Here is a 12,277-nt window from a genome sequence, read left to right on the forward strand (position 1 = left end):
TCTCTTTTATACCGTGTAGGTAACTCCTTTGACAACACGGCTTTCTCAATATCTATCTCAAGTTATTTGATTCCAGGCAGTGCTATGTGCCACAATTGTTTAGAGACTTGTCTCTCTCTCAATTTAATTGCAAGTAGTTTGAGCCTATCAGACTTTCCTGAGGAAGAGCCAAACCCTAGGTCTCCCCTCTTTGAGATATTTTCCCAGCGTGAAAGTATTTGCTGGGTACCACCTTATTCCATTCAGAGATCCTAACAATGGTGTGACAACCATACTCTTCTTGATTTGGTCTTTGCCACTAGGCACAGTTTTAAGCAGACTTTTTTGCTCAAAGGACTTCTCTGTTGCTTCTTAACTAGCTGAACATGTGAATGAGTTGCACCTTCCAAGCTTGCAGAACCCTGAGTTTTTTGGTTGTCTCTGAATTCCTTTTCATTCTTGCTTGCAAACCAGCCAAATATTTTCTGAGCTCCTTTAATTCTTGTAGTAACTTGGCAAATGCAGCCAGTAGAAATGAACACATTCTAATAACAGTCATTTTCTACCTCTTTGTACAAAGTACAAGCTCATTAGGTATGTAATATGACTTTTAAGCTATTCTAGACTATACTTTTATACATTTTTTTTGGTAACATGGATTGCTGACTGTCCAAGTCTCCAATAACAATTTCATGCTGCCAGACTGGATGTTAATGTCACATAATTTGGAATGTATTGATGTTGGTATGGCAGCACCCTACTCCTGGAACCAATATTTGTATCTACCAAACATTTAAGAAATAACAAACTTATTCCAGAGAATAGAAAAAGTGGGAATTATTTCCAGGTCCTTCTATGAAGTCAGCATAACCTTAACACCAAAACCCAACAAGAATCTTATAAGAGAGGAATATTATAGGTTTATTACCATAAACATAGGTCCAAAAATCCTAGTCAAAATATTAGAACACCAAACCCAGCAATGTATTAAAAATGTTAATATATCACCAGCAAGTTGGAATGTAAATTTGATTTGATATTACAAAATCAATTCACTTCTCATCATTAATAAAACAAAGGAGAAAATCATGAAAATCTCAGTAGATACAAAATGTGCATTTGATAAGATTCAACACCCATTCGTAACAAAAAAAATCTTACCAACCTAGAACTAGAAGAAACTTCCTAATCCAAATTAGGACATATTATAAGAAACTAGCAAACATTAAACTTAATAGTAAAATGTTGAAACTTTCCTTATAATTGCCACTACCATCTTTATTCAATATTGTTCTGGAGTTCTGTCCAATGTAATAAAGCAAGAAAATTAAATTATAATCATTGAAAAGGAAAAAACTGTCATTATTTATTAGTGGCATAATTGTATGTAGAAAATACTGAAGAGGGCTTCCCTGGTGGCGCAGTGGTTGAGAATCTGCCTGCCAATGCAGGGGACACGGGTTCGAGCCCTGGTCTGGGAAGATCCCACATGCCGCGGAGCGACTGGGCCCGTGAGCCACAATTACTGAGCCTGCGCGTCTGGAGCCTGTGCTCCACAACAAGAGAGGCCGCGATAGTGAGAGGCCCGCGCACTGCGATGAAGAATGGCCCCCACTTGCTGCAACTGGAGAAAGCCCTCACACAGAAACGAAGACCCAACACAGCCATAAATACATAAATAAATAAATAAAATATAAAAAAAAAAAAAAAAAAAAAGAAAATACTGAACAATTTACAGGTAAATTGTCAGATTTAATGCATGTTTAGGAAGGTTGCTATACACAAGGTCAACATAAAAAAATCTGTATTTCTGTATACTAACAACAAATTTTTATTAAAAAACAATATGTCGTTTATAATAACTTTTAAAAATCCAATTTAAATCAGAGGTACAAATGTTCCGCATAGAATACTAAAAATTTTATCAAGAGAAATTTTTAAAGATCTAAGTAAAAGTAACGTCTATATAGATGTTAGTTGTACCAAATTAATCTATTAATCAAAACCCAGCAGTGGGGTGGGGTGTGTGTGTGCACGTGTGTGTGTGTGTTTGACAAACTAATTATGAAATGTGTATGAAATGCAAAGGGTCAAGAACAGCAAAGACAACTTTAAAAAGAATAAAGTAATAAGACTTACTCTACATGGTATCAGGACTTATTTACTATAAAGTTAGTGTAAATATAGCATGAGATATTGGCATAAGAATAGACAAATAAACCAGTTTGAGTCCGGAAACAGACTCACAAATATATCTCACTAGATTTATGACACTAGTGGCACTGCAGAATAGTAGGAAAGGAAGATTCTAGTCAGCAACACATGGAGTAGAACCCCTGCGTTCCGTTGGGCCCAGCTGATCCTCAGAATCATAATAGTAAATGATTGTTTTAAGCCACTAGATTTTGGAGCGTTTTGGAAACTAATAGAAAAAATTCATACCTGGAAGTAGAGTATTGCCGTAACATAACTTAAAGCATATGGCAATGATGTCAAAAAAGAGCAGCAAGTGGAAATTGGAAGGGTGGTGAGGAGACTGTCAGTGGAGCCTAGAAGAATAGTGAAGTTGCTAAGAAAGGCTAGAAAAAGGATCACCTGTGTTATGTAGCAGTGGAATGTTTAGTAACACTGTTGCCTGCATTAATGTGGACAATAGGAAATCTATCAAGGAATGTGCAGACCTGGCTAAAGAGATTCCAAGCAGGATACAGAAAGTTCTGACTGGCTTCTTAGCTGAATATGACACAATAAGAGAGACATGAACTGACCTGAAAATCTATTTAGTTTTTTAGCAGAATCTAGCAGAAATAAAGAATATCTAGTACAGTATCCCCAGCCAGCAAAAAGTCTCAAAGTAATAAATGGCTTCATTTCAAAGACCTCCTTGATAAGGTCTTTGAAAGGTTTAAGGTGGTGTGTCTCACAGACCCTCTCATTTAGAAAATAAAAGAGTTCCTAAAAGTCTTAGAGACTTTGTCCCACAGCACCCTGATTCATATCCCAAGGCAGCCAGGGGCCTATCTCAAAGGGATTTGTGGATGCAGCTTTTGTTGAAGAGAATGGATTATAATAAGATACACAGAAAGCCCACAAAATTGTCAAGAAGATTGTTCTGGTGAAAGCATGACCAGCTTGAAATAAAAGGGACTGAGAAGGCCTGAAATAGTCTCTGAGGCTCCAACTTTCTACAGGTAAGAAGCAGGCTGAGAAAGCTTTGCAACTGCAACCACAGGTAATTTCTTATTGAAAAAGATGGGTGACTCAGAGGACAGAGCCAAGAGTCAGTAGTGCAGAGCCAAGAGAAGCTGAGAACAATGGATTAGGAGACTACTCCCAGGGAGTAGACCTGGACCATAATCAAGGAATTATCAGGACAACTGGTCTGGCTGAATTTCAGAATTGCTATGTACCAGCAACTGCCATGTGACTTCTGTTTCCTGCCTTTGTGAATAGGAAAGACTGCTGTGGTTACCCTTTTTGTGTTTCACTAGTGTAATCTAGGTGTCTGGGAGACAGCTACATTCACAGGTCTCCAGTTCAAGAGGAGCGACAGACAAGGAGCCTCACTTGCAATTGGACCTGATGCAGATCACAAGAGACTGGACTTTTGGACTGATACCATAATTGGATGAGACTTTGGGTGTCTTGGGATGGGGTAAATGTATTCTGCTTGTGAAAGGCATGTGAATTGTTGTGACCAGAGGACGCCACGTGGTATATTGTCTGTACACATGGCCAGGAATGATTGCTGCCATCCAGTTCTCCCATCAAGAAGTGGAGTCTTATTGCCCTTCCTCCCCACAAATCTGCACTAGCACTGCCTTGTTCTAACCAATAGGATGTTATGGAAGTGATGATATATGACTTCTGGTCCTGGGCTTTAAGACTTGCAGTTTCTCTTTTTGCACTCTTGAGATCTAGCTGCCAGGTAAATAAGCTTGGGCTAGATTACTGAGTGAGGTGAGACCACATGGAAAGACAGAGGTTGAACCAGACCCCAACTATTTCAGCCACCCCAGTCAGAGCACCAGATGTGTGAATGAAGCCATCTCGGGTATTCCAGTTCCAGCTGAGCTCTCGGGTAAATGCAACCAAGTGAATGACCCCAGCCTACAACAGCAAGTGGAACTGCCCAGAGGAACTGTGAACCCACAGAATTGTGAAAACCAACGATTCCTGTTTCAGATTTGGGGATGGTTTGTTATCCAGCACAGACTGACTAAGTTGTGTGTTGGTGAGCATCCAGAACTCTCATATATAGCTGGTCAAAGTGTAAATTAGTATAAGTACTTTGAAAAACGGGCATTATTTCCTAAAGTTGAACACATGCATACACTTGACCCAACAGAAAAACATGCACATGTGGACCAAATATATCCACAAGAATGTTCTTAGCTGCTTTGGATAGCTCCAAACTGGATACAACCCAAGCATCCAACAACAGTTGAATAGATAAATATATTGTCATGTATTCATGCAATAGCATGCTACAGGTCAATGGACAGGCTGCTGCTACACACAACAATATGCATGAGTCACACACCTAAGACATTAAACAAAGGAAGCTGGAAACAAAATAATACCTTTTGCATGGTTTTATTTATACAAAGTTCTACGCTCTAGTGGTTGAAGTCAGGATAGTGGTTACCTTTGGGGAGGAAAGAGAAGGTAATGACTAGAAGGGATATGAGAGGGGATTCTGGGGTGCTGGTATTGATCTAGGGGTGGGAGCCTGGGTGAGTTCACTTTGTCATTCATCGAGTATTACACTTATAACTTGCGTGTTTTTCTATACCTTCTATTTTGATTAAGAAGTTTTAAAACAACATCAAATACTACTAAGTACCTAGAAAAAGTAAAAGTACAACTTTATAAAGATAGAAAACTTTACTGAAAAGCAATTTTTAGAGACCTAAATCAATGGAGAGAGATGTTTAGAGATATGTATTAGAGATTCAGAAAAATGAAGAGACTAATTCTCTCAAACTGATCTACAGATTCAATGCAATCTCAAAAAAATCCCAAAGTGATATTGTGTGTGTGTAACTTGAAAAGCTGATTCTAAAATATTTATGGAAATTTACAAGGCTAAAGTAGTCCAGACAGTCTGGAAGAGCAAGAGAGGGAGATGTGTTTCTAGATATCAAGACTTATTATAGGGGAGGAGGGATAAATTGGGAGTTTGGGATTAACATATACACATTAACTGAATCACTTTGCAATACACCTGAAACTAACACAACTTTGTAGATCAACTGTACTTCAATAAAAACAAACAAAAAAACAGGGATATATTGTATAGCACAGGGAATTACAGCCATTACCTTGTAATAACTTTTAACGGAGTAGAATCTGTAAAACTATTGAATCACTATACTATATACCTGAAACTAATATAATATTGTAAATCAACTATACTTCAATAAACAATTAATGTAGAAAAACTTATTATAAAGCTGCACTAATAAGATGCCATGGTATTAGCATGGGGACAAACAACTAATCAGGGGAGCAGAAGAGAAGGGTCCAAAATAGACTCGTGTATACATGGGCACTTCTTAGATTTCAAATCAAAGAGGAAGAGAGAGATTTTTCCATTTATAGAAAACAGAGTATCTATTTAAAAAAGAGAAAAGCAAGTGGACCACTTTCTCACACTGTACCACACGCACATCAATATCTGGAGGTTTTTATATATAAAATCAATTACCCATGGCTTGTGAGTGCCCAGAAGACAAAATTAAGAACAATGGATGAGGTCAGAGAGATGGATTTTGGCTCAGTCTAAGTGGGAAAACAATCACTTCAGCAGCATTAGCTGTCTTGGGAGGTTATGACCATTAAAGAAGATGTTAAAACACAAATTGGATGACTGCTTCCACTGAAATTCTAGCTGAGATTCAAGCATCAGAAATGTCTAAGTTTCTAAGCAACCCTCTGTTGCTATAAATACCAAGAAGAGAGGGAACAATGTGAATTTCTTCAGCCTGGAGTAGCTGAAGAAATTTTATTGGCAAGTCAGAAGAATCTGAGAATAAGCCAAACACTGGTGGTGCCTCTACGCTTATTACACTTAAATGAGACAGAAGCACATTTTAAAAATGAATATCTTGGAAAGGCATGTACCATATTAGGAACAGTTTTAGAAATATTACAGAGGGGCAGCATGACATGGTGAGCACCAAATTTGAATTCCTGCTCTGATCCCCCCCAAATTGAAGCCTTAGGGACTTCGCTGGTGGTCCAGTGGTTAAGACTCCACACTTCTACTGCAGGGGGCATGGGTTTGATCCCTGGTCTGGGAACTAAGATCCCACATGCCGCACGGCCAAAAACAAACAAGCAAACAAAAAACCTCAAACTCCCCCCCAAAATTAAAGCTTTACAAGTAATTTCATCTCTGAGCCTCAGTCTCCTCACGCGTGAAGCAAGGCAGTGATGTGTCTTGGCAAACTACAGTACAATAATGTTCAGATAAAAACCTCATGGCAATGTGGAAAATTAAATACCTCCCTCTGAATCAACATTAAATCAAAACAAATCCTTAGTTTCATAAGATGCCCAGCTGTTGTTATGTGAAATCTCTCCAAGAGCCAACGTAAGGGATTTTTATTTAGCAAGTTCTCAAAATTGGTATTATCCTCTGTGGTAAGGTATTACTGAGTTACAAAATGAGCGGAACATTACAGAAAGAATAGTTGCTATCTCTGCTGGTGGGCTTCAATATGTGAGTACAGTGCATCATATATAGATATAAACATAGACACAGATACAAATTCCCACAGGATTATATTCATTCTCTTAGATGAATATCTTACTTTATTGACTAGTTATTTGATCCAGGGAGAGACAGCATGCTGGCAATCACTACTTCTTTAAATGGAATGATTTCTTTTCATAGTCCAGCATTTAAAATCTCTCCAGGGACTTCCTTGGTGGCACAATGGTTAAGAATCTGCCTGCCAATGCAGGGGACACGGGTTTGATCCCTGGTCCAGGAAGATCCCACATGCCGAGGAGCAGCTAAGCCCGTGCGCCACAGCTACTAAGCCTGCGCTCTAGAGCCTGCCAGCCATAACTACTGAAGCCCGTGCACCTAGAGCCCATGCTCCTCAACAAGAGAAGCCACCACAGTGAGAAGCCCGTGCACCACAACAAAGAGTAGCCTCCACTCACCACAACTATAGAAAGCCCACGCACAGCAACAAAGACCTAACGCAGCCAAAAATTTTAAAAATAAAAATAAAAATAAAAATAAAATAATTTTAAAAAATCCTTTCAGCCTCTAAACAAAACTCTTTAAAACAAAAACAAAACTCTCCAAATAGTAGCTCCATAAGATATTAATAGGTATTTCCCAGAAAAACAGCATCTGTGGTTAAATATGCCTGGAAATGATTGATTGAACAAAATTAAAACTGTTTCTTGGGGCTTCCCTGGTGGTGCAGTGGTTGAGAATCCGCCTGCCAATGCAGGGGACACGGGTTCGAGCCCTGGTCTGGGAAGATCCCACATGCCGCGGAGCAACTGGGCCCGTGAGCCACAACTACTGAGCCTGCGTGTCTGGAGCCTGTGCTCCGCAACAAGAGAGGCCGTGACAGTGAGAGGCCCACGCACAGCGATGAAGAGTGGCCCCCACTTGCCACAAGTAGAGAAAGCCCTCGCACAGAAGCAAAGACCCAACACAGCCATAAATAAATAAATAAATAAATTTATAAAAAAAAAAAAAAAAACTGTTTCTTTTTTGTAGGATGTTTTGCAAATTTAGTATGTTGATGTTCACAGTCAGTCTCCAAGAGAAGGAGGTAATATGTAGCATATCTCTTGTTCATTGTTAAAGGAGCCTATCATGAAGTGTATTAGTTGTCTAATGTGGGTATCAGAGTGGGTATCTAGTGCTGTGTAACAAATAGTCCCAAAACGTAGTTGCTTTAAAAAAGCATTTATTCTCTCACAGTTTCTGTGAGTCAGGGGTCAAGCATGGCTTAACTAGGTCCTCTGGTTCAGGGTCTCTCACAACCCAAGTGTCAGCTGGGGCTTTTGTCAGCCCAAAGCTGAACTGGGGAAGGATCCACTTCCAAGCTCGGGTAGAGGGTTGTCAGCAAGATTCAGTTCCTCACAGACTGAGGAACAAGGGCCTCAGTTCCTTGCAGGCTGGAGGCTCCCCTCCCAGGTGGGCTTCTCCACCGCTTAGCTCACAAAACGGCAGCTGGCTTCCACCCAAGTAAGCAAGCGAGAGGGCAAGAGAGGGCAGGCAAGATGGAAGCTAGAGTCTGTAACAAAATCTCAGAAGTGATACACCATTGCTTTTTGATTCATCAGAGCAGGGGTCAGCAAACATGGTCAGCAGGCCATATTTGGCCCACTGCCCATTTTTGTAAATAGTTTTATTGAAAGACAGCTAATCATATTTATTTACATATTGTCTGTGGTTGCTTTTCAGTACAACAGCAGAATTGAGTAATTGGGAAAGAAACCATATGGCTCACAGAGCAAAAAAAAATTCCTACCTGGCCCTTTACAGAAAAAGTTTGGCAAACCCTGCATTAGAAACAAGTCTAGCCTCCACTTGAGGGGAGGAGATTCAAAAGGGCATGAATACCAGGAAGCTGGGGTCGTTGGGAGTCATTTTAGAAGCTGCCTACCTCGTAGTGCCTGCCAACAGGTAGGGACTTGGCAAGTAGTTGCTGAGTGAGTAAATGAATAATTGTTCACATCCACCAATTTTCTAAATTCAAGGGCTGAAAGAAAAGTTGCTAGCCAAGAAAAAGCCAAATTCCTTCACTGATTATTAGGATTTGACAACTGCATCACAACTGTAACAACTTATCAACTTGTGTGATCTTCTTATTAGTAATTTCCATCATTATGTCAAGTGAGTTAGATGGCAAAATAAGCTTAGAATTGAATTCATATGTAGATCGGACAGATTATTCTTTCACAACATCAGCAAATTGGAAGAAAGCGTACGTATTTGAGATGAGAACTCACTCTGGGGGCAAGAATATTTATTGTGAATTATGTTTACAATAGGACGGCTACAGTATCTTCTAATACCAAGAGAGACTCAAAACCTAAATGTACAAAATCAAATTCTCATCCATTTTTTTCATCTTTTCTCGATGTGCTTTCTCCAAAAGCCAAAATACTGTACCACAAAGTTCTTCCTTGATCATTTAGGATCTCTCTTGTTCTAGTACAAAGTAGCGTGTCATTCTTGGAAGAGGAAATGTCCCGCTGCTGCTTTGCTTACAGCCTCGTTTTCCACTGAATTGAAACTCCAGCGTGGGTGACACAAACTGGAGAACTATTTCTTACCTCACTCTGTAAAACAAGGGCTCTAAATATTTCTAAAGTTTGGTGCAAAAAGGGAATAAAATAGGAGACCCCAATCTGTGGCTCTTCTCATGTGTTACTGGATCCAACAAACATATTAAGTAACAAAATCAAAGTGGGGAGGGGGACATGGAATAAAGGCTATATTTAACATCCTACATTTTTGTGAGTAGCTACTCTGACTGGCACAGTGCCAGTAAGTTTCTTTCCCATACATGAGCTCATTTATTTCTCACATTCATCTGGGAGTTTGATTACAGATGAAAAGAACAGGGTAAAGAAAATCATCTAAGGTCACACAGGTAGTAACTGGTATCAAGTTTAAAGGTTATACTGGATTTTTCCTAACATGTGCGTGTAACTTGAATTGGATGTATGACTGGTATGGGTTAATTTGGAAATACACTTTCTATCCCGTGACTTATTATTCTTTATAACTGACATATCAGTGAGAAACTCAGCAATCGACACTTGCACCTCCACGCTTAGGGAGAAAAAGGCAGGTGGGGGGTGGCGGGTGGTGCCTGTTGTGTGACAACCAAAGCCAGGCTAAGGGGTGAGAGGGCTGGACAGCTGCCAGCCCATACAGAGAGCTAAATCATCACTGGCATAAATCAGAACCGTGTTGTCATTAACTATGTCTCCACAGGTGACTGGTTACACAGCTGGAGGAATGTAAATTACTCGGGTCCTACTCCACTGTGCAAGACACTGACTTGGAGTGGAAACTGGAAACAAAACATTGTTCCCTGGCACAGAGGTACCTACATTTGAGTACTTTGGCAATTCACATTGCGAGTTGTACAACGATTCATTTATTTTCTAAAAGTTAATTCCTTAAATATGCCTCCTCAGAGGTTGTGTGGTTCTAAAGATTGCAGAAAAGAACTGGTATACAGGAAAAGTGAGTGTGATTTGTGAAAAAATAGAAATGAAAGATAATTCCAGTTAAGTAAAATGTCCTATATCCAGGGCATGTAAAAACATGCCATTTTGAACATAAACTGGTATATAATTTTTATTAAATGCACAAATAAATAATAAATAATGAAAGTAATAGCATGTTTTGAGGCACAGGAGGAGTTTTGTGAGCCAAAACTGGACATAATCAAATGCTGGATTTGCTCACAGATATAGAAGTTTAAAGCTATAACATTAAAACTATAACAAGAAGTGACTGTGCTATTTAAATTCATTCAAGAAGAATAATCAATTATTGTTGTTCTAAAACTTCCAAGTCCCAACCCCTACTTTCTTTCACGTAAATAATGGTTTTTAGAGCATGATTTTTGAGGTTCCTATGATGCACAAATGTCAAGATGGGCCTGAAAACAATTACACGGGTTGTGCTGCACTTGAATACGTGTGTTGTTAGGATATTCTGTTCTGATACATGGCAAGGTTGATTAATAAGCAGAGCATGAGTCCTTTTAAAAAGATAAAATATAAGTATCACGATTTTAACTAAGATTTGATCTTATTGATCTATATATGACTATAACCCAAATCTTAGCATATTAACTTTTCAGAGCTATACAGTTCTAACCACGAACTGTATTCGCAGTAGATTCTTTGTATTTCTCTTTCACTACCTGCCCCCGCATCCCTCTCACTCCCCCCCCCGGTCACGTGACCCCACTTTTCGGACTCCGGCAGGAGGAAGAGGGTGAGAACTGCCCGAAGGAGGGAGGGGAGTCATTGTGAGCCAGCTCAGAATCCTATGAAGATAAGTGTTTTCCAAACTGCTCAATAACTTGACTTCATCTGTAACTCAAATGCGTGCTCTGCAGGAGATAAGAGTTTACTGGCCACAGCCCAATTCAAACCTGACCCTAGGCAGGGACAGTGGTGTTTCTCCCCAGCGCCACTTCAGTGCTCTGGTTCTCCAAGGTCACCGAGGGGGAGCCAGCGAGGGCGCTGCTTTGGGTCTTCCCGAGGCTGCACCGGGAACTAAACCGCCCGGGAGCTGCGCCCCCATGGCCCCAAGCAGAAGCTGTGCAGCCCAGAAGGCAAGCGCTTTACCTCCGAGAGGTGGCGGAGAGTCCCGGCTCCGGGCGGCTGCCTCCTCTTTGGACCGCGTGGAGCTGCGAGAGAAGGACCCCGGCCGCAGCCGGGGGGCAGGGGCGGGGTCGGCAGCCCACCGTCTCCGTAGAGACCGACCACACGGCCCCGCCCTCCCCTGCGGGCCGGCAGCTCCCGGCACCAGCACCCACACAGGGTTCCAGAGCGGCTGGAGGGACCGCGTGACCGACGCCGCCTTCCGGCTGGAGGGCCCAGAAGCCAGGCAGACCAAGACCCGAGCGCCCGCGCCCTGCCGGCCAACGCCCCCTCCTTAAGGGCTGCACGGGATTCCGGCCCGGGCGGCGTTCCCGCTTCTGTGTCACCCTTCAGGGAGTCTGCGGTGGGATCCCGGGCATCACTGTAGTTCCAGAAGCCTCTGAAGACACGGAGCAGTGGGGCCAGACCCCGACAGGAGACTTGGATACAGAAGCCAACGTTTGCTTGCTCTCAAAGAAAGCCTGCAATTTTAAGGCTGTGTGATGGAAAAGGTGGGGTTTCTTAGCTTCAGCAAATCCTCGGAATATTTTAATACTTATTGCCAATTTTCACATTATACAGGAGGTACCAAAGCCAAAGCAACATACTTCTTAATTTCTAATGGTTCTGGTCAAAATGCCTTTAAGTATTTATTGTGAAGCCTGGAAGTTTTCTTCATTTATATGTAGATGAATAGTTACCACCAAGGAAAGATGTTCACAACATGAAAAGCAGGTTAGAAAAGCATATGAATAGTACTACCTAATTTTTGTAAATAAACGTTTGTCTAAGAAGTCTGGAAGTATGTAAACAAATGTTAAGTGGTTTGCTCTGGTAGTACTTTTTGTTTGTTTGTTTGTTTAATGTTTATTTATTTATTTATTTTTGGCTGTGCTGGGTCTTCGTTTCTGTGCGAGGGCTTTCT

At 40.9% G+C, this 12,277-nt stretch overlaps 1 protein-coding gene across 1 annotated transcript in view; it reads right to left on the reverse strand.

The window, feature by feature from the left end:
* ECT2L (epithelial cell transforming 2 like) overlaps positions 1 to 11,576 on the reverse strand; it is a 75,525-nt gene extending 63,949 nt beyond the window's left edge. The window contains 1 exon segment of the mRNA XM_059942098.1: positions 11,338 to 11,576. The gene's annotated coding sequence lies outside the window, so the exon portion shown is untranslated.
* Positions 11,577 to 12,277: the final 701 nt, after the last annotated feature.

This window comes from Balaenoptera ricei, chromosome 12, assembly GCF_028023285.1.
Source record: "Balaenoptera ricei isolate mBalRic1 chromosome 12, mBalRic1.hap2, whole genome shotgun sequence".
Taxonomy (NCBI): Eukaryota; Metazoa; Chordata; class Mammalia; order Artiodactyla; family Balaenopteridae; genus Balaenoptera; species Balaenoptera ricei.